Source organism: Protopterus annectens, chromosome 5.part0 (genome assembly GCF_019279795.1).
Source record: "Protopterus annectens isolate FY-2018-M chromosome 5.part0, PAN1.0, whole genome shotgun sequence".
NCBI classification, from domain to species: Eukaryota; Metazoa; Chordata; order Ceratodontiformes; family Protopteridae; genus Protopterus; species Protopterus annectens.
Window position 1 is genome coordinate 240,912,294 of NC_056735.1, and position 22,060 is coordinate 240,934,353.

Genomic DNA, 22,060 nt, shown 5'->3' on the forward strand with positions numbered 1-22,060 from the left:
CAGGTTGATAGCAACCTGACTTTTGACCACCGTGTTGCTTCCATTGTACAGAAAGCTTTCTACATGGTCCACCTCATAAGTAAGGGTATCTCATCCAGGGACAAGGAGGTCATAATATCTCTGTATTCTTCCCTTATAAGGTCCATTATTGAGTACAATGCCCCATTCAGCATGTACATCACAAAGCACATGCAGCAGTTGGACAGACCACAGAGGTTCCTCACCAGGAGAATTCAGGGCCTCAAAAATCTTCCATACACAGGCTAAAAGCCCTATTGCTCTACTCTGTTTCATGCAGAGTCCTCAGAGGTGACCTCTGCCTAGCATACAAGTCAATCTCAGACCCCACCTTGATGGGACTGCTGTATATCCGCAAGTCAAGCTCAACTCAAGTAACCCACACACATGGCCTCAACCTGGTCTGTGACATCAGTAGGACTTGTTGGCAGGACAAATTTGTGTCCCAAAGGCCACCCCATCTGTGGAATAGACTCCCTCTCCACATCAAGCAGAGAACGTCTTTACCCCTTTTTAAGCACAACCTGGACAACTGGATGAGAAATAGAAAATACATCCCACGGATTCCATCAGTGTCCCTACTGGACTGGGGGATCAGGTGCTGCTTTGTCTACACATGGGCTAAATTCTTAGCTAGACTTATATGAGCTTCAGGGCCAATATCTTAGTAACGTCCTATGATCCTATGATATGTATGGTATGCTTCACATAGCATTGTGATTTTTTGGTACATTAGTGGCAAATCATTGCAGATTGACATTAGGAAATGATGGCAGACATTTGAGTTACTGACTTCATACACATCAGGAAACTCATGCTAATGTACAACCTGTTATTCTCTGAACATTCTACATTTGTCTGGCCAGTAGTTAATCCTTTTCCTTATATTTGGGCCTTTGTCCAACTACTGTTCATGGCTTTGTCCAGATTTCCTGCTCTAAGTGGTTGTAGGTATGATGTGACTGTTGAACATGATGTAACACCACACATAGGGTGACAGTCTTCACACCTCTCACTGTACATGTTTTTGCAGGATGTCCAGCATTCTACCCCATATATCTGCTCTGTTCCGCATACAGTTGTGTTTTTCTGGTAATATACTACTAAATGGAGCACACTGAATGTTGTATATACTGACACAGTTAAGTGATGGCCTTTACATTCTGCTGCTACTCTGACCTGTTGCAACCTGCTGTTATACTAGCCACCTTCTAGGTTACTCAGAGCATGCATAATGCCTGTAGGTGTGTCCTTCTGTTATTCATTGTCTCTGGCTTTATCCAGCTTTCTTGCAGTAGCATATTGTGGCATATTGACAGTCTGTGGGACTCCTACCTTACAAGTAACTCACTTACAAAAGCTGTAGGCATAGCCAGCTTTAAACCATCAACCATGCTAATGTACTTAGCTCCGTGAGCCACACCATCCTTTAGAAAGTGAGGTTTAAGTCCTAACACTATCAATAGCATACAGACATACACGGTGACCCCTGCTGTAACCCCTTCATTTTATGGAAAATGCAACATGTGGGCAGGCTCTTTGTGACAGCCTTGGAATTGTGTGGTCTTCTGATATATCCTTGCAAACATACTGTTACTGCAGTTGTATGGGAACACTGACATGTTTGGGGTAGGGGACTCTGGCACTGACAGTCAAGCATCTGTCCTATGACCCTGCTGTTTGGCATTTTCCTTGCATACTGCAGTGGCTTTTTCAGCCATGTGGCCTAATGAATATTATGGGGCACAGTATTGGGCAGAGTACCTGTTGTCCCACATAGCTGTTAGTTCTCTGCAAGTAGCCCACTAGCCCACTCTATTCCCTTGCATACATGCAGCAGGTCCATATGTATGCTACCATAGTCTAGTACTTCATACATTTGTTGTGAAGGAGAGTGACTTACCTTGTCAGTGCAGCAGTTGAGATACCTGTGTTTCAGGGGCTGACTCTTTGTGATGCAAGCAGTACACAGCCAATGCATGATAAGGTCAGGTTGTGTGGTGTGCCTGGCATCCTTTTTGCTATGTATGTGATTTGGAGTAAGGTGTCAGCCCCTAGGGCCCAAAGTTGTCAGTGCATGTGCTATGCATTGCCTCGTTGCCAAGGCCATGGCATACTTGGCATGCCTACATCTGCCTATGTGGACAGCCTCAGGGGGTTCCTCCTCTGTGGGGACCTAAACACTGGTGGGGGCTGTGTGTCCCTTCCTTCTGACAATCCTGCTGCAGCTGTTTCCACAGGACCATATTGTATAGCATGGCACATACTGTGAACATCTGTGCACATGTGGCTGGAGAGTACTGCAGGGCTCCACCAGATATATCAAGGCACTGGAACTGTGACTTGAGTGGCCCAAACACATGCACTGTGATGTTCCTAGCTTATGCATGTGTCTCATTATGATATTCATAAGTGGGTATCACCATCCATGGTTCCAGTGTGTAGCCAGCATCCCCATTAGATGGCCGTATGGGATGTCCCCCAGCAAACATCTGGTACAGCTGTGATGCATGCCAGATATGTGAGTCATGATAACTGCCAGCACACATATTTATGATAATGCCTTGGGCATTGCACATGACCTGGCAGATGATGAAGTGATACCCCTTGAGGTTAATGTAGACTCTACCCTCCTCACCGGGTGGTGCTTTGATGTGTACATGAGTGCAGTGTATGGCATCCAGTATCTCAGGGTAGGGTGCTACATGGTAGAAGAGATGCATACTGCTGGCCCTCTCCTCAGGGGTGTGGGGTAAAGAAATGTGCTCACTGGCATGTGTTTGCATGGCAGCCAGGAACTGGTGGAGTACACTAGATGCTGATGTCTGTGAGATCCCCATCATGTTCTCAGTTGGTCTTTGGAAATTACCTGTAGCTAGTATTCTAAGGGCTACCCATACCATTGTTTCCACTGGGATGGTTTAAATTCTATTGGCTCTGGGTGGATTTGGGGGCACCAGAGCTCTATGAGTTCTTCTAGTATGTCCCTGTCCATCCTGTAGTGCTCTATAATCTCCAGCTCATGTAGCTCCTGAAAGGTTACACTGGGCCTGAACACTCTTCTCTTTCTCAGTCTAGGCCTATTGTCAACAGCAGCATCAGCACTGACCTCAGCATCTAGTATATATACAGATGTAGCAGAGCTACAGCATCTCCTAGCATTCTCTCAGTTAAAATTCCCATGTCTGTACTCCAATGGTGGAGAGTATGACAGAAAAATCAGATTGTAGGGTGAATGCATACTTTATAGCACTCTGCTGCAGATGCAGCCTGTTTGATTGGATAACTATGATGCATTCCACCTGCCATGTACATCACTGAGGGGTTTGAATGGCCCAGTTTAAGTGGAACAGGGGTCATCAGTAATTTATACATGATTGGCTTTCCCAGGCAATTTTCTTTTTCTTTTTTTTCCTTGCTAAACACTGCAGCAGGGAGCACAAACCCGCACCGCAGGTATAAACAATGCTCAGCAGTTTAGACACACCCCTATGGATGGGCACACTCAGCCCAGCATTGTGCCATGCAGACATGCTCAAACCAGCTAAAACGCATGTCCTGCAGCGAAACAAAGCTTTGCAGCACTGGACACCCCCCCCTGCTCAGCTGAGTGGCGTACTGTGCAATTGGGCGCCACTGAACTGCAATTTGCTTAAAGATATAGTGATGCACCACCTTTTGACGTCTAAATAAAATGGTCACTCGAAACAGGAAGCACAGTCAACAGACCAATAATATATTCCACAGCAAAACATTATTTCCATAATCCTCTGAGTGAGAATCCTAACATTCTCTAAACATACCAGATCCAATATCAGCTCCCTTTTCCTTTACTGAACCACGTGTAGCCATATAATATCACCAATGTAACAAATTATTCATGTTAAAGTTTAGATGAGGACAAATGAGGTTTGGTAACAAACCATGTTGTCTTGGGACAGCTTCAAAAGGGGTTAGGCTGATATATTAATGGGAGTTAAGGGGGTTGTGGAGGTGAAACGGTTAAATGGAGGGAGGGATGATTGGGAGGAAATGAGATAAGAGTGGAGAGGGGCTTAAGGGGTTTAGACAAGTGTAAGTAATCACATTTTGGTGTGAACTTGTTATACTGTAGGTTTACGTCCAAGACAACCTTTAGGTTGATCATGTAAACCTTGGATTATGGTTGGTAAGCAAGGAAGAAGATGGGTACTGTCTGTAGCAATTTATTTATTTATTTTCTCCTCTTCTCATGACCTTTGCTGGCCAGTGGGTTTAAGGTTAACAAGGTTGCTTTCATAGGGGAGTGTTTTGGCCATTGTTAGCATTGGGGGAGATGGCTGTAGATTGGGCCGTTTGTGGTTATTTAAACACAGTTCAAGTTTTTTACCCATTACAGAGCTGCTAAGGGGTTGGAAGAAGTTAGGGAGTCTGTTTGAAAGGGTTGTACTATATAAATTCATTGTTCATGATGGGTTCCTTTTAAAGGAGGTCTTTGATTACAGATTTCACTTAGTAGAATATAGGGGTTAGTGCCATGAGGGAGGCAGCTATTACTGTAGCCTTGGTGGGGACCATGATTAGGTCATGTAATTGTCTTCGCTTGCTCTTCCTCCTGTCTTAACATTTTATGCTTCCTAGCATTGTGTATGTTCTAAGGGGAGCTGCCAGCCACTTGAATGCATCACTGTGGCTTGTGGTTGGATTGTTAGGGGGTGAATTAACCCCCCCCCCATTGTTAGCTGTTCCCGTTCATCATGATCAGGCCATGGAATTGGCTTCAGGACGAGCCTTCTGACAAGGTTTTCGCAGGCTAAGATGTAATCTGCATACGGGCCGCTCATTGCGCATGTGTAGTGTAGTGCAAATAGAGTGTAGTTAAAAGGACGTCAGTCTTGTTGGCAGTTCCTAAGTTTTCTTTACAGTTTCATTGGAGCTTTGGCCGCCACTTCCATATGCGTACAAGTGACTACTGGTAGAGGGGAATGGCATGAGTAACTTTGGAGTATTCTTTCTGTGGTCTGGATTGCTGTTAACAATATGAAATGCCAAGAGAGAGAGGTAAGTAGTCCAGGAAAATTTTAGTGTGGACTTGCAGGTTTATCAGATAAATGTGATAATTTAGGGTTTGTCAAAAAAAAAAACAATTGGGTGTTATCCAACTAAGTACCTGTTTCAAAATCATGAAGTTCAAAGTGTAGAGTTATAGACTACAATGCAGGAGCGGTTTGTAGGGTTTTATAGTTAATGTAGAAGTACTGCTGTTTAGTGTGTTTTTATTTATGATATGGTTTACATGGTCGACAGGTCGCATTTGGATTGTTTCACCCCCCTAGTAGAGGTGCTCTACCTTACACGTGTCTTGATTATTTTTCTTGGTGGACTTTTGTAAATCTTCATAAAATGTGTGGCAGGATAGCTTAGTGCCAGTCGTAAATGCACACGTTGTGGTGACTTTATTCAGAAAAGCATGTTTAGCCAAGCCATAATATCTGTTAAACTAAGTAAACATCCTTGACTACATGACCATTGAAGTTGAACTTGGCCAGAGTAATATGAATGGCATGCCTTTAAGTGGTCCAGATTCCTGAGTCGCATTTCTTTGAGGCAGAGCAGTGTTGCTTCAACTGGTCTTTCCCACTGCCCTTCCAGTTAGTGGGGGAGCTTCATTTCAGCGTGTTGGTGGGACTTGCCTGGCTGGGGTGGACTGTGTTTACCGTTATTTATTACTAAAATATAAAAGTGGAGTTGTTGGTTCTTTTTCGTTTGGGATGTTTTTGGAGGCAAACTTATTCAACAATTTTCTGCGTTGTTTTCAGTTCTGTAAAGTGTATGGAGTGGCGTAGTAAGTTCCCTTGCTGTGATTAGAATGGAATGTGCCGCTAACTGTTAGTGCCTCACATTTGTCACTCTGCACGAATAAATCTTCTACTCGTGACTACGTTTTGGATGGTAGATGGTGACCCCTAGTTATTCCATGTATTCTCTCTTTGGGTAAACTACAGTCTGATTTTGGCATGATTGTTAGCCTCTAGGTGTGGTGGTGTGAGTGCGTGGGCACGCGTTGGTATTTTGGTGACCTGCTAAAGTCTGTAGGCAAATTACTGCATTTCAGGAACAACCCAGGAGTGCTTTGTGGTTAAGTGGCTTGCTTGCAATTACACAGTAGGCAAATAGTAGACTAAAGGAATCAAACCCATGCCCATAGGATAGTTTATTAGCCTATTAAACCTTTAATCCTGTCTAAATTTTAGTTGGAGTGCTAAACTTGCATACCTCTCAACTGTTTCTGATTTTGACTCGAATATGACCTTTGTCCCTCTTATCCCTCCTACAACTGATGACTTTAAGAGAAAAGGTGCTGAATTACACGTAATAAGTAATGACAATGGCAGTTATAGACATATTTTGCTTCAGAAATGTATATTCACGTTATCTCATAAACAGTGCTAACATTTTAAGTGTCCTTACACTTTAGGTAGTGCTGGTGTTGGCAAATCGAGGGTAAGTTATTGAAGAGTGAAATGAAAGAGGGAGGAATTGGTGACAGACATCTGGATTTTAGATTTCATACCCTGCAGGAAGCTCCAAGGAATTGCAACAGGTAGACTTGTTTTAATTGTTCAGTCCAAGGCTTTAAATGGGGACTGATGGTAAATAAAGGGTTGCAGGGAGGCATAAATGCTAAAGTCCTTATCTCATATCCAAGAGTTACAGGGTCTGTTTTTCAGCAAGGTAACTGGGTAATCATAATTGGTTCACAAGGGCAATTAGCCTAGTACTGCCTTATGCTAGGCGGTTAGTATAATGGCTATGGTTTACCTTACAGACTCAAGGTGCAGGGTTTGATTCTCATATGGAGTAACTGATTAGGCTGAAAGTGTCCAAAGGGGCAGTTAGCCTAGTATTAGGCTATGACACCATGAACCTATACATTCTAAAGGGGTTTCTATCTCTCAGTAACTGTTTGCGTAGCTCGTCATTCCTGGTATTTAGCATTTTCTTTGATGACTGGTGTTTTCAATGAGGTCGGTCGCATGCGCACGAACTGTTAGCGGGCCGGAGATATCGGCCAGTGACCTCAGACTTGCGGTGCATTTATTTGCTAGAGTGATGTGTGTTGAGATTGACTAATTTTGCTAGACTGCATTTAACAAGCGGATCATTCATGGCCATCTCATAATTTGATAATTTACTTACGGACCCTGACTGGTAGTTATAGAGCTATATGTTGTTTAACAGATTTATAGTCAGGAAATTAAAAATAATGGCATCATTGTTGGTTAGTTATACCAGACACAAACATGGGTAGGGAATAACAATATGATAAACCTATAAAAGCAAGCATGATTAAACTGGAAAGAGTACAATGGAATATACTAAGGTTATTCATGGATGAAACAAATGAAGTTATTGTGGGAGGCCAAATTATCGGAATATGGTTCCCAGCTTGGACAGCTAGTGAATGCAGGTGGAAAGGGGGGGCTTAGTGTTTGGCTAGCCATCTACACAGGGTAAGGGGTTTTGATAAGCAGTTTATACATTTAATTGAATTTGTGTATTGTACAGGGGTTGGTATAGAGGTGCGTGTGTGTGTTCGTGTGTGGGTGTGTGTTTTATAGGTAATTGTCTACATAATTTATTGGGAAAATATATGTATGTGTGGGTATATAATATACACACTAGGTGTTTACAGGTGTTGGCCATGTTGCTTGGTTGGCAGAATGGCTAGGTATAGGGACTATTTTTCGGGGGTAGCGTCAAGTAAGTTATCTGGTTATGGAACATGTTGTGCCTGGGTTAACAGGTTGAGAGTTACATATTTAGAGTCGTTGCTTGTGTTATTGTTTGCAACTTAAGAGGAACAAATGAGTAATTGTGGGACACATACTGATGTTATATTATGGCATATCGACAGCTTCAGCTGGTAAGACTAAGCTGATTAAATTACAAAAAAAAAAAAAAATAAGAATAAGGGGGGAGGGTGGAAAAGTAGGAAGGGTGCCAAAGTCATATTTACATTGGAAGAGTGATGGGGGCATTATGACTGTAGGTCAACTTGACAGCACTCAAGGTTAAGATATTTGTTTTGTGTTAATAAATTTACAGTTCTTTTCTTTTGCAGATCAATGAGGAATAAGTGCACAGTGGACCATGTGCCAGTAGCTGAAGGATGGGTGATGAGGTCATAAAAGGAGGTGCACAGAGTCTCATCAGACAGTGGCCTGAAGGGATGGACATTGCAGGTATGGAGTGGTGTTCAAGGAGGGCACAGATGGATGAGATGCAGAGTTGGTGCTCCTCGTGACCAGAAGGATGTTGACTCAACAGAGGAGAGGCGGTTGCTGCAAATGTCGGCTGTGGCAGCAGTATATCATAAGGTCACAATTTTATAGCATATCTTAGAATGGAAGTTGTTGTTGTGCCCTTCTCTCTTGCAACTATAAGGTAATGTCTTTGATTTAGCGCTTGTAGTAGGAGGGTATTCATTAGGATTGAAGTCATTGCAGCATTATTGGTACATGGGGTACTCACTGAAATGGAAGCAGGGTGTAGGAGTATTACCATGGGAGCATACCATTCATTGCAAGGTAGAGGTATAATTATGCTTATTGCTGAAGAACGTATTAGGAGGGTAATTCAACTAGGTACTTTGGATCATGCAGGGGGTAGAGAGAGAGCATGTCAAGTGCTCCTGGATGGGGAAGGATTTGTCAGTTAAGTTTTAAGGGTATAGTTATGGTTTTATATATATATATATATATATATATATATATATATATATATATATATATAGGTTGGATTGAGGTTTAAGCAAAGAGATTATATGAGGTTTTAATTTTGGTAACATTTTAATTTATGGTAAGTTACAGTTATGAGAGGGTAGGAACGACAATGTGGGGTTGTGGTCAATGAATTGGAAGGCAAGTTAGGTTTATGAGGGTCACGCTTTTCAGGTAGGAGAGGCAGTGAAGCAGTCAGAGTACTTTAGTGCTGAGCATTACAGGTGGGTTTTCAGGTACTAGGTCATTGTCGGCCAAGTTCTATTTCTTTAGTTGTGGCTAGGGTTTAACCAAGAGGGGCCTTAGCAGGTACTGATATGAGGGGGTGTTGTAGGTTATGCATATGTTGGCTGTTTTCAGCTATCAGCACCTTAATCAGGAGCATACATAGTTTTGTGCTGTTGTGACTTTGGTGGGTCTTCAGTGGTGTGAAGGGGCGGCGTGGGTTGAGTGGGTAGAGGGACAGACGTTGAATACTGTAAGATGGGTTTTCTTTGATGGGATGCAGATTTCAGCTTAAGGGTTTATAGCTTTTGTTGCATTTAGTTATGGCTAGAAGTTGGCATTATGAAAGGTTTAGCCATGGTTAGTGGCTTGAAGGAAGTAGACTAAAGGAAAGGTGTTCTTCGGAGTGGATGCGTCAGTGTGGTACAGTGGAGTTACGGGTAATTCTCCTTTAGTTTTATTAAGGTGTGTTGCAGTTTTGGTATGTCAAGGCTTAGGGTCACTGGGGTTCTAATGTATGTTCTAGTTGATGGGTATACCAAATGATGTTTGGCTTAACCCCTTCCCTTTATGGGAGGCAGTTGGTTGAACAATTTTGGGTAGGGGGGAGGGGGAACAGCCTGGTCAGGCTGGTTGGCAGAGAAGTGGGACAGGCTTGCCCTCTTCTGTTCCCCCTCCGGTGTGTGGAGGTTTATTCCAAGGATTTGTGGAAAGGAAATGAGCAGCTGGAGGAAGTTTGCTGAATAGGTAAGCAAACGGAGGTAAGGATGCTGCTTTTTCGGTTGGTAATTTGATGAATGGTTTATGAAGTGAGATGGGACACTGCTTCATAAGTAAAGTAAGCGAGCAAAGGTATGGATGCTGCTTACTGGGCAGGATGAGCAGGTACACTGTCCTGATTGACATTACAAGGAGGTTTATAAGTAAGTAAGCAAGAAGAGGTACGGGCACTGCTTACTGGGGCAGGATGAGCAGGTACGCTGTCCTGATTAACATTACAAGGATGTTTATGCTGAGTTTAGAATCAACTATTCTATGTCCAGTTGTAACTAAAATTTGGTAATCAGATTTATGTTATGGAAGTTTAATAAAGGTCATCAAATGTCATTCGGTGTGATGTATTTATTGAAGGGGACAGGGACAATACCCTGATACCACTGTGGCTATTGTAAAGACTGCTTCTTTTAAGCCTCATCTCCTTTTCTAAAGAACAGCACCTGAACTATAACAGAATCTTGTTCCTTTTCTGGGTCTCCATCCTCTGTTGCACTATCTCTGCTTAAAATAAAGTGGAGTCACTTTCAACAGTACTGCATGACATCAACTTCCTTTTTTCCAACTCATAGTATCCAGAAAGTGAGGCTTCTTTACTTACATCATTCATTTTCTACATCCTCTAAATCTTAATTTTTAAGTCCAAGTTATGGTGTTTCCATTGTGACCCTATACTGCTCTCCAAATGACATTACCCTTAGTGTCCTGTTATAGTTCAGTCCCTATACTAGGAATTTGTCCCAGCAGGCAATCTGACCAATAACACGTGGTGTCTTCACACTTTGTGCAATTTATCTGACACATTGCCTTACCACCCCACACTTCCTTACAAGTACATTCTGCTTCTAGGGGAAGCTAAACCAAATGTGACCTTTAATCTCACATGAATAGCTAGGCTTTGCTGGCAATCATATTATACCATGCCCCTATGAATACTGCAAAATACTTTGTTAGGTTAATATAACAAAGGTTTATTATTTAGTCTCTCATTAACATCTATCTCCAAGGCTCCAGTCCAGAACAAATTTGTCAAGCTCTTTGAAAATGGTGCCCTCATTGTCATCTAGTGCTAACAATTTTTAAGAATATCATGGAAGAGTGGCCAGTTTTGAAAAAAAAGTTCCATAGGTATTTATTAGGCATGTGGTCTCGTAGTCCAATGGACATAGTAGTCCAATCTGCCAACTAACCCAGAGCACTTTCTAGTTAATTGACTTGCTCAGCTTGATACATTATGAAAATGGAAGCAGAAGGAATCAAACTCTGAACTACAGAAATCAAACTGTGGACAACTATTAGACTTAATCCTCTTTGGTAAGTGATGGATGTCTAATTGATATCTTCTGCCAATACTTAGCAATCAGGTTCTGTGAGAAAAACTTATTCTAAGAGTAATTTCCTTTCCTTTGGTCCAAAAGTCCAAAAAAGTATTTAGTATGGTCTCTGTCTAAAAATGATTTTGTGAGACATTACAGTAAAATGAATGAGTCTTGCTTGGTTTATATTTGTATCCTAATTCCAGAAGCTTTCTCAGATTATACCAAAATAAATATTTGTCTGGAAATGGGTTATTTGTCCTGAAAAAAAATGACAGAACAAGCCTATAGGAACCAGCACTGCCAGATTTTGTTTAAGTAGGAACAGAATCATCTTCATCTTGTTAACCTTCCTTATTAAGTAGTTCAAGAACCCTAACATCTCTCATCCCTAAATGCATGCAACCAAGCAATCAATAGCCTTAGCTTCCTCCCCAAGTGAACTCTCTCCATCCTCAACACAACATGCCTCTTTTTGCATCAAGCCAACAAATAAAACCCCCTAGTAATTCCAACATCTCTTTGACTATGACTATTGCTAGATATCCTAAATTAACCTTACTCATTTTAAGTTTTCATTACCATCTACTGGGATGTCATGCATCTCCCTGTCACTGCTGTTAGACTGCATGACTGACCACTGCTCAACTGAAAAGTCTTTCCAGCTGTAATAATGTTTTTCTAAGCTTACTAGTAGAAGATGAAACTCTATTTTCTAGACCAAATCTGTATTCTACTTCATCTGACCATATATTATGGGCTTTTACTTCCTTGATATCCAAAAAATGGGCTGTTGAAACCTTCATATATTTAAGGCTATTCCCCATCTAGATGCTCAGAAAAAAGCTGTTATATATGACCATAAGCTGAAACATACTGAGTAACTTCAAACCATCATCTTCCTATATTCATAGGTTCATAGGTGTGTACTAGGCTAATGGCCCTAGGGCCTTTACAAGCCTAGCCATAGGATTACACTGGCATAGTGCCACACAACCTTAGTTCCCAGTGCCCCTGTAGAGTAGAGCCACTGGAGTTATCCCTGTGGTGAATTTTCTGTTTCCCATCCACTCATCAAGGTTTTTCTTGAAGAGGGTCAGTGAGGTGCTCTGCTTGACATGTATGGGAAGTCTGTTCCATAGCATGGGCAGTCTCTGGGTTATGAACCTGTCCCTGCAGCATGTTCTGTTAATTGTGGTAATGAGGTTGAGGTCTCTGGATCGTGTGATGCGGAGTGATTTGGATTTCTGTAGATGTAGCATTTCTAACAGAGCTGGGTTAGACATGGCTTTGAAAGTCAAGGAGAGGTCACTTCTAAGTAGGGGATATGAGACAAAATAGTTGGAGTTTTTTGAGTCTGGCCATATAGGACAAGTGCCTAAGGCCTGGGATCCTCTTTGTGAGGTACTTTTGCGGCCTCTTCAGTTGTTGCAGGTGTCTAGTGAGGCACATGCCAAATGGCGCATTGTACTCGATTATTGGCCTAATGAGGGAAGAGTAGAAGGAGACAATGACGTCTTTCTTCCAGGATGAAAAACCCTTAGTAATGAGATGTGCCACATTGAAGGACTTTCTGACTACAGTGCTAATGTGGTGATCAAAAGAGAGGTTGCTGTCAACCTGTGTTCCCAGATCTCTTATAATGCCTTCTCTGTTCAGTAGACTACCATCGGTGTGGTAATTCATGGGAACCGGGTTTTTCCCAAAGGGGATGACTATGAATTTTTTTGGCATTGAGATTAAGGCCATGGTTCTGGCACCTGTCTTTGGTCTCAGAGAGGCCATTCTGTAGGATGTCAGCATCACTTGGGGAGTTAATAATAGCTCCCAACTTGCAATCGTCTGCAAACTTTGTCAGCCAGAGTCCCTTCGTGTTGGCCTGGACTTCAGGGAAATAGATACCAAACAGGAGTGGACCCAGGACCAAACACTGTGGGACTCCACTTGTGACTAATCAGCAGTCTGACTTGGAGTCAACTACTTTCACACTGTGGGTTCTATCTGTGAGCCAGTTTGCAACCCACCTAGTGATATAGGGGTTGATGCCAAGCTTAGTGAGTTTTTCTGTGATTCCTGAGTAGGGAATGGTATCAAAAGCCTTGGCCAGATCAAGATAGGCTGTATGAACCACCTTGCCTTCATCCACAGCTCTGATGACTGACTCAAAGAAGTTGACCAGGTTGAGCAGGCATGATCTACCCTTTACAAAACCAAACTGTGTAGGATCCAGAGTTTGGAGATTCCCTATATCCTTGTTTATTAGGTTCATGATGATGTATTCCATAGCTTTGCATATCAGACGCATCAGGCTAATTGGGCGATAGTTCTTAGGGTCTGTAGTCACTCCTCTTTTGTGGAGAGGGATGACTGTAGCAGTGCGCCATTCAGCCCGGACAAAGCCTGCGGTGAGGTTGTGACTGAACAAGGCATACAGGCGAGGTGGCATTTCATTCTGCAGTTCATGTAGAACATAACCAGGGATATTGTCAGGTCCCATACAAGCTGTATTCTTGGCCTTGGACAGTGCTGCTTTAACCTGTGCAGCAGTAATACTGGGTGGCTGGCAATCTACTGGTATTGTGATTGGTCTTTTGGGGGGATAAAGTAGGCACTGAATCTTTCAGACTGTATACTGGCAATATCTGTTGGCTCGGTATAGGAGGTACCATTTTGCAGTAGATCAGAGCAAATCTGGGTATTGCCGTGGAGATTCTTTGCATAACTATAGAAGGCCTTGTGGTTGTCTTTACTATCTGCTGCAATTCTGTTTTCATACCTAGCTTTAGAGGATTTGATGAGGGATCTCAACTTTTTGTTGAGGCAGATAAGGGAGTTATTCCAGTCATGGGACTTCAGCTTATTCTGCAGGAGATGAGAGAACTAGTAGATCTAAGGGAAAAATTGAAGAGCAGGCTCTGCCACCACTCAGAAGCTTTCAAACAATCCTGGATACAGCAAGTCTGTATATGGACTAGACTAGTTACAGGAAAGGTGGGAAACAAGAGCAAACTCGGGCTTTTAAACAGGAAAGTTTAGAGAGATGGAAAAACTGTCCAAACTGCCAATAAACTACAATTTCTGGGCCAGGAACCACTCTTCTTGTGGTAGATAGGCTACCTAGTGCTTACCACTCCCACTGATAAGCTAGAAGGCTTCCCTCCAACACAGAAAGGCTTGGGGGGCTCAGAAGGTCTTGGACACAACAAATCTATATCTGGACTAGACTAAATACAGGAAAGGGGGGAAACAAGTGCAAACACAGACTTTTAAGCCATAAATTTGAAAGAGATGGAAGAAACTGCCCAAAAGGCCAATAAACCACAAATCTAGGCCAGAAACCACTCCTCTTGTGGTAGATAGGCTGCCTAGTGCTTACCACTCCCACTGATAAGCTAGAAGGCTTCCCTCCAACTCAGAAAGGCTTGGGGGGCTCAGAAGTTTACAAACAGTCCTGGATACAGCAAATCTGTATCTGGACTAGACTAGCTACAGGAAAGGGGTGGGGGGGGGGGACAAGTGCAAATGTGGGCTTTTAAATCAGAAAGTTGAGAGAGATGAAAAACTGCCCATACGTCCAATAACTGCAATTTCTGGGCCCAGAAACAACTCCTTATGTGGTATATAGGTTACCTAGTGCTTACCACTCCCACTGATAAGCTAGAAGGCTTCCCTCCAACACAGAAAGGCTTGGGGAGGCTCATGAGCTTACAAACAGTCCTGGATACAGCAAATCTGTATTTGGACTAGATTTATCCTTAATATCTAGACCTGTGGACATGATTCAGGTATTATAACTTTCTAAATATGTCCACTTAACAATGCATTCCCTCAGAAAGAGTTTGGGATTTTATTGAAATAAACACACATCATAACAACAAACAAAAATAACCCATTTACAAAATGCAATATCAATCACAGTTAACAGTTTAGTTAAATATTAATATAAAAACCATACATCACAATTAGTTTCTTTAAACATATGTGAATTATTTCTGTATTGTTTCATCATATAGCAAGTCTGAAATTTCATACACGCAGTTTCTTTAAATTTTTAAATACCATATATCATTGTTCATATTTCCAGTCCTTTCAAAGAAGCATTCATTTTCTGAAATACAAACATATGCCTAAAATTCTGAATATATCTTTGCATAACTGTTTTGTCTGTTTTACTATAACCCTCAATCTCTTCCACATAAAAAAGCACATCATAACATAATACAATATAAAAAAGAAGCAACCATTTCTTAATGAAGCAGCCCCCAAACATCACACAAGGATTTTTATGGCACATGTCCCTTTCTCCTTGTAACTTTCTTTCTTAATCACACACACCCACACACACACACACGCACACACACACACACACACACACACACACACACACACACACACACACACTCGCACACACAAACATACACACATACACACACACACATACAAAGCAGACTTCTAATTCCAGTTTTCTCACATTTAAACATTCCTATAGCCTAGTTATATATGGCAGTAATGATGGTGAGTCTTGTTTTCAGGATTTTGTGTGAATGAAAGTCGGGTCGTTTCTTGTAATGGGTATACAAGTGTACCCATATCTCTCAATTGTTCCTGAGGTTAACACAAATTTTAGATTTGTCCCTCTCAATCTCCTAAAACTGATGACTTTTGAAGACATGCTGGTATTCACAACAAGCTGCCTACAAGTTTTATTAGTTTTGAAGAAATTTTAATGTAGAGTGGCCACAGTGGTGCAGTGGTTAGCAGTGTAGCCTCACAGCAAAAACTTCTGTTCAGTTCTCAGCTGGGGTGCCTTCTGTGTCTGCATATCCTCCCTGCAATTGTATGCGTTTCCTACAGGTGCTCTGGTTTCCTCCCACATTCCAAAGATATGCAGTAAATTCAGTTTTCATTAAATAAATATATTTTTATGAGGCAATCATGGCATCTACTGGCATTTTGTTTTGTGAATTTAAGGTGTTATATGCTGATTTGGTGATTATTCTCCCTTTCTTATATTCATACATGACAGTAAACATTTTCATTAACAACTTTAGGCACATTGTTATTGATATTCCTTTCTCTCCCTCCTAAGGATCTGATTCAAAAAGTCACTTCATAAATCTGTTATACCTCTTCTTCCTGCCATCCATGTTTACTTCTTCCAGACAAATAGTCTATATGTTGATCTTTTCCCAGTAATTACTGAACCAGTTCCTTATAAAATAAAAGAAAACACCTTCTATCATAACTAATTCTTATGAAACTATTCTTTAAAACTCCCAAGCATCAAAAACATGAAATCAAAGAATGTTTTAGTAAGGGCGGCCTATGGCACCACCCAAATGTGTGGCTGTGCCTCCGACATCTCCATATCCCTAAATACTCTAAGTAAAGACTGCATGACAACAGAAATCACACATTAAGACAACTAGCTTTAACAAAACAAGGAAACAACAGAATGTAACTTCTAATTCATTTTTTTGTTTGAATGATGAACTCAAAGAACTGAATATCTCCAACATAACCACACATTCTTCATTGAATTTTTTTGTTTGCTTCTTTATTTCTGTCAGATCTTCCCATCTGTCATCTGTAATCAGACTGGAAGATCTGCCTTCTTTCTTTTTTTTTTAAGTTTATCTAATTATGTTTTTTTTTTTTCCGTTAGTGATATACTAATGAAAATGTAGAACAAATTTCTTTTCCCATTTCCCTTATGTTTTTTTTTTCTTTTTGTATAGAACTTTCCTTTCAGTAGCATGCAACCTGTTAGGACATATGCTCCCAACCCATATTCCTAAAAATTATGTTTTAAGGAAATAATTAGAGGAAGTAGTTGCTGCATATGTTCAAAGAATGATGTAATAGTCATTCACGTACCTAGTTAACAAGCTAATAAATGAAAAAAAAAATCATGACAAGCTCCAAGAAATATTTTAGTTTTTATTAATTGTTTATTTTCCTTAAATTTTTCCACAAATGTCCCCAAATAGAAAAAAAAAACACTTTTTATAAGCCATGCCTAAAGCTGCTGTTCATTATCAAGCACAAGGCAGACTGCTGATTTTTGAGTGAAAAGCTATGTGGAGTTGCTGAATGGACACAACACCCATAAGACAAAATGGAGATGTAATTTTCACCTCACAACAAGAGGTTCCCCTGTTCAATTCTCAGCTGGGGTGCCTTCTGTGTGGAGTCTGTATGTCCGCCCTGTGTTCATGTGGGTTTCCTCCGGGTGCTCCGGTTTCCTCCCACATTAGAAAGACATGCATCTGGAGCCTTTCTCCCCGGGCCTCCGCTGAAAATTGGCTGCATTCCAAGTTGGACTTTCCCAGTTAACAAATGATAAATAAATAAATAAAATTTGCAATGCCAGTCAAGTGACAGGCAGAATCAAGATGGGGTAATACAGATTAGACTGGCAGTTAATGCTGTCAGTCAGACATACAATGTCACCCCACTGCAGTGAAAGAACTGGAGCTTGTGTAGAAAGTTGAAAACCCCGTTTAGATACAACTGGTCTTACCTTTACACACAGCATGGTTCTCAAATCAGACATCGTAAATGTGAGAGATCTCTCTACTGTTCTCAAGTCAATCTTCAGTAAAGGCACTGAACAAGTTTCAGGATACTCCTCTTGCATTTGACTGGGTGGTATTCAGCTGGTGTATGTATCAATATATGGAATTGTTACCTCAGTTGCAGAAAGAAAAACTACCTGCTATACTTAAATGTGCAAGTTGCAGTTATTCAGAGAAATTGGCATTCTTGGAGAATATAGGTATGGTGTCCAAAAGTACAACAGCTAGAGATGCTGTAGCTCTACTAAGACACTTTATCACTCATTGAAGAATGACAGATGCACATTGAGGGTGGCATGACTGAGAGAAATGACTTGTATAATATGAAACTGACTGATTAATTTTTTGAACTTCAATGGTAATATTTGAACATAGGAATGCCCATAAGTGAATATGGTACCAAAATAACTTTCTGCAAAGGTCAGTGATGGACTTTGTAGTCATGTCCTGAGATATAAATCCATATATTCAGTACACCTGAGTCATAACTTCTGACTTCAAACCAGTGACAAGTGGAGTACCACAGGGTTCAGTCCTGGGACCTCTCATGTTTGATATCTACTTCTCTGAAGTACAGGCTAACACAGAAGGCCTCTGGCTAATGAAGTTCACAGAGGACTGCAAACTAGGAGCCATAGTTGAGTCCCCAAATGATGTGGACATCCTACAGAAGGGCCTCACTGAGACAGATGCCTGGTGGCAGAGGCATGGCCTCAAGCTAAATGCCAAAAAGTGCAATGTCATCACCTTTGGTAAAAACTCTGTTCCCATGAACTACCACATAAACGGCAGTCTCCTTAATGCCGAATGTGTGATAAGAGACCTTGGGACCCAGGTGGACAGTAGTCTCTCCTTTGATAATCACATCTCCACAGTAGTCAGGAAATCCTTCTATGTGGCACACCTCATCACAAAAGGGTTCTCATCCAGGAAAAAAGAGGTAATTGGTCCCCTCTACTCGGCACGCATTAGACCCATTATTGAGTACAATGCCCCTTTTGGAATGTACCTCACAAGACATCTACAGCAGCTGGAAAGGCCACAGAAGTACCTCACAAAGAGGATTACTTGCCTCAAACAGATGACCTACACTGACCATCTCAAAAAACTCCAGTTTTACTCTGTAGCATATCACCTACTCCGAGGAGATCTCTGCCTAACATATAAAGCTATGTTAAACCCAGAGCTGTTGGACATGCTACACCTAAAGAAATCCCAATCCCTCCAAGCTACATGGCCTAGAGACCTAAACCTTGTCACCACAATAAACAGAACATGCTGGAGGGATATATTCCTGTCCCAGAGATGTCCTATACTCTGGAACAAGCTACCCATCTATGTCAAGCAAAGCTCCTCATTAGCACTCTTCAAGAAAAATCTTGATGAGCGGAATGGAAATAGGAAATACACCCCGGGATCACTTCTGTTGCTCTGCTCGACAGGGGCACAGAAAATTAACTTTCTTGGGTGGCATAAGCCAAGGAACCTTGTTGGCTATGCTTACTTAGGCCCTTGGGCCGATAGTCTAGTACTTACCTATGAACCTATGAACAGGGCCAGCTGGATACATAGCAGCTAGACAGACCTTGCAAAATGCAGCTATGTAGAGAGGGTTTCCTAAGAAAGCCTATTTTAAGCTTCTGTTTGCGATGACTTCAATTCAAGCTCACCTCCAAAACAGCTTTTCTGGTATACCTTGAAAGTTAGGGATATAGAGTTTGAATGGACTTTATCACTTCAGTAACTGAGGTGGCAACAAGGAGTTGCAGTCAAAAGGTGATTCTTGCTTTTCCTGGTAACAACCTTATGAACTAATAATGGACATCTGAGGTAAACAAGATGCAAGTGGAAAGCAGGGGACATGTCATATAGAGGCAATGTGGAGTGGCATTTCCAAATTTCATTGACATATACTAACTAGCCAGGAAAGCATGAGTTGTAATAGTTGCTCAAGTGAAGGCCTAAATGTGATAGCAACCAACTTGGTGTGGCCATGGAAAACGACTTTCTGACTGCTTCAAAGGAGTTCTGCAAGAATATCCCATTACTCAAGCAGGAAATAGATAGACATTAACCAGGCTGCCATCAATGTTGTTGTGTCTTTCGGCTTTTCCCGGTTAGGGGTCACCACCGCAGAACTACAGTCCGCTAATGATTGGTAGTTGATTTTTACATGCCGAGTTACCAGCCCTGATGCACAACCTTCAACGAAGGTATGCCCATTCACGCATGACTCCACGCAGAAGACGCTCTAGCTGAGAATCAAACCAGACAGCCACTTACTGTGAGGCGACAACGCTACCACAGCACTACCAAAAGTGGAAAATGTTGGTATTGACGTGGTCATCATTAAGAAGTAAAAGGATCTCACTGACAAATTCCTACATCTGTTGGATGTGCCTTCTTATGCAGAAACAATATCAGAACCACATTCCTTTCAGCACATGAAGTCTACACAGCAATTATCACTTCTAGTGTGACAGTGTTATGGATGTAGAGTATATCTGGCCAGCAATTCTGAAGGCACTAGACGTTTTTGTATGTCATATGTTTAATACAATTTTTATTGTTTTTTAGCAATCTGGGAAGTATGTTTTGGACTAGTAAACTAAAAAAGTAGAAAATAGGGTGTGATCCACTTATAGGAATATACATATATATCTTCAGACATCTTGGGAACGAATATGAAATAGCGCTAGAAAGGAAACTTCATCTAGTAATTGAGCCTTTGATTCAGAAGATGCAATGTATTTTCCATCCAGGTTGTGGAACAGTGGATCAAGTCTTTGTTTTTGCAAAAATATCAGAGAAATCATGTGAGTTTGCTAATTATGTTTATACATGTTTTATAAAATTGGTGAATGCATCTGAACATGTACCCAACTTATCTCTGAAAATATCATAAAGAGTGTGCCTCTTCCCAAGAAGTGGTGCTGCCCTGGAGAATGTTTACATTATTTGGGTGGTGTAAAGGTGAAGCCCTCCACAAAGTTTATTATTCATAACCATCACATTATGAATGGTGTACCACAAGGTCCAATACTATCCCCTATCCTATTCTGTCAACACACAAAAAATCTCCCCTCTGACCTAACCAGCATAACTATCTTAATGTATGCAGATGATATGGTGATCTACATTCTCCCCTCTCTGCCACTCTCATCTCACATCAACTTTAAAAAGGCTGCTTAATTCTCATGCAATGGCTCTGGCAGCATAACCTTCTTCTGAAACCTTACAAAAACAAAATCATGTGGTTCAGCACTCCGTAAAGGCTGACAAGCAGTCCTCAAACTGGATCTTCATGGTAAACTATAAAGAGGGTCCAGAAAACATTAACACATTCCAATCCCAATACCTAGGAATATGGTTAGGCCCCTCTTAATTTTCAACACCACATCTAATTTACCAGTGACAAAGTGAATAGACTCCTATTTTGGATAAAAAAAATCTCTCATTTCCAGTGCCCAGAAGGCAGGATAGCTATTGGCAAAGGGCATCAATCAATTAAAGTACGGTGTACTTCTAATCGCCTCTACATCTAAAAAGAACATTTATTCATTCCAAACGATTTCCAATAAGAGAAGAAAACTTATTACACTGCCCCTCAGAATGGAATGCCACTGTCACATTCTCATTAAAGCCAACTGGCTACCCATTCTGCAAAGAATCATCCTCCTACTGAGATCAATGAACTAACTCATAAACATGCAGACATTCCTCTTTTGCAAGCAGACTCTTTGAAAGACAACCTGACAATGTCAAATACCTCTCCTCACTCCAAAACTGTTTACACCATTTACTAAAATAAAACAGGGTGGACACTATCTCTCCTTTTTAGCACTCAAATTCTGGAATTTTATCCCTAAACAAATATGCAACTAACTATATTTTGTCAATTTCAGGAAACATCTAAAAGCACACCTCTTTCAATAAGCTAAATGCAAATGCTTCACAAAATGTAATAGTACTTTAAACAGTATAGCTTCAATACTCCTACATCTTTAAAACCAGATTGACACACCCTGCACCTCTTTCTAATGATAGATTATTTAACCCCACTTCCATTAAGCTGTATCTCTTATTTCACCTATGACAAATAAATTAAACTGCTCCAGCAAATTGATATGGCACTATTCCTCCATTGAAATACTGTAATCACTTTTGTTACTTATACTACACTGAATGCTCTTTGGCATTTACTGCATTCTGTAGATTGGGTATTGTATACATTTATTACTGTTTGTAATGTTTTGTAAGATTATTGCTATTAATATCTATTGTTGTTCATTCTTTTTCCAATTAAATAATAGTGACTTTTTGTAGATGGGTTGATGAACATTATTTACGGTGTCTTACCAGCTATATACACACGATTGTCATATGC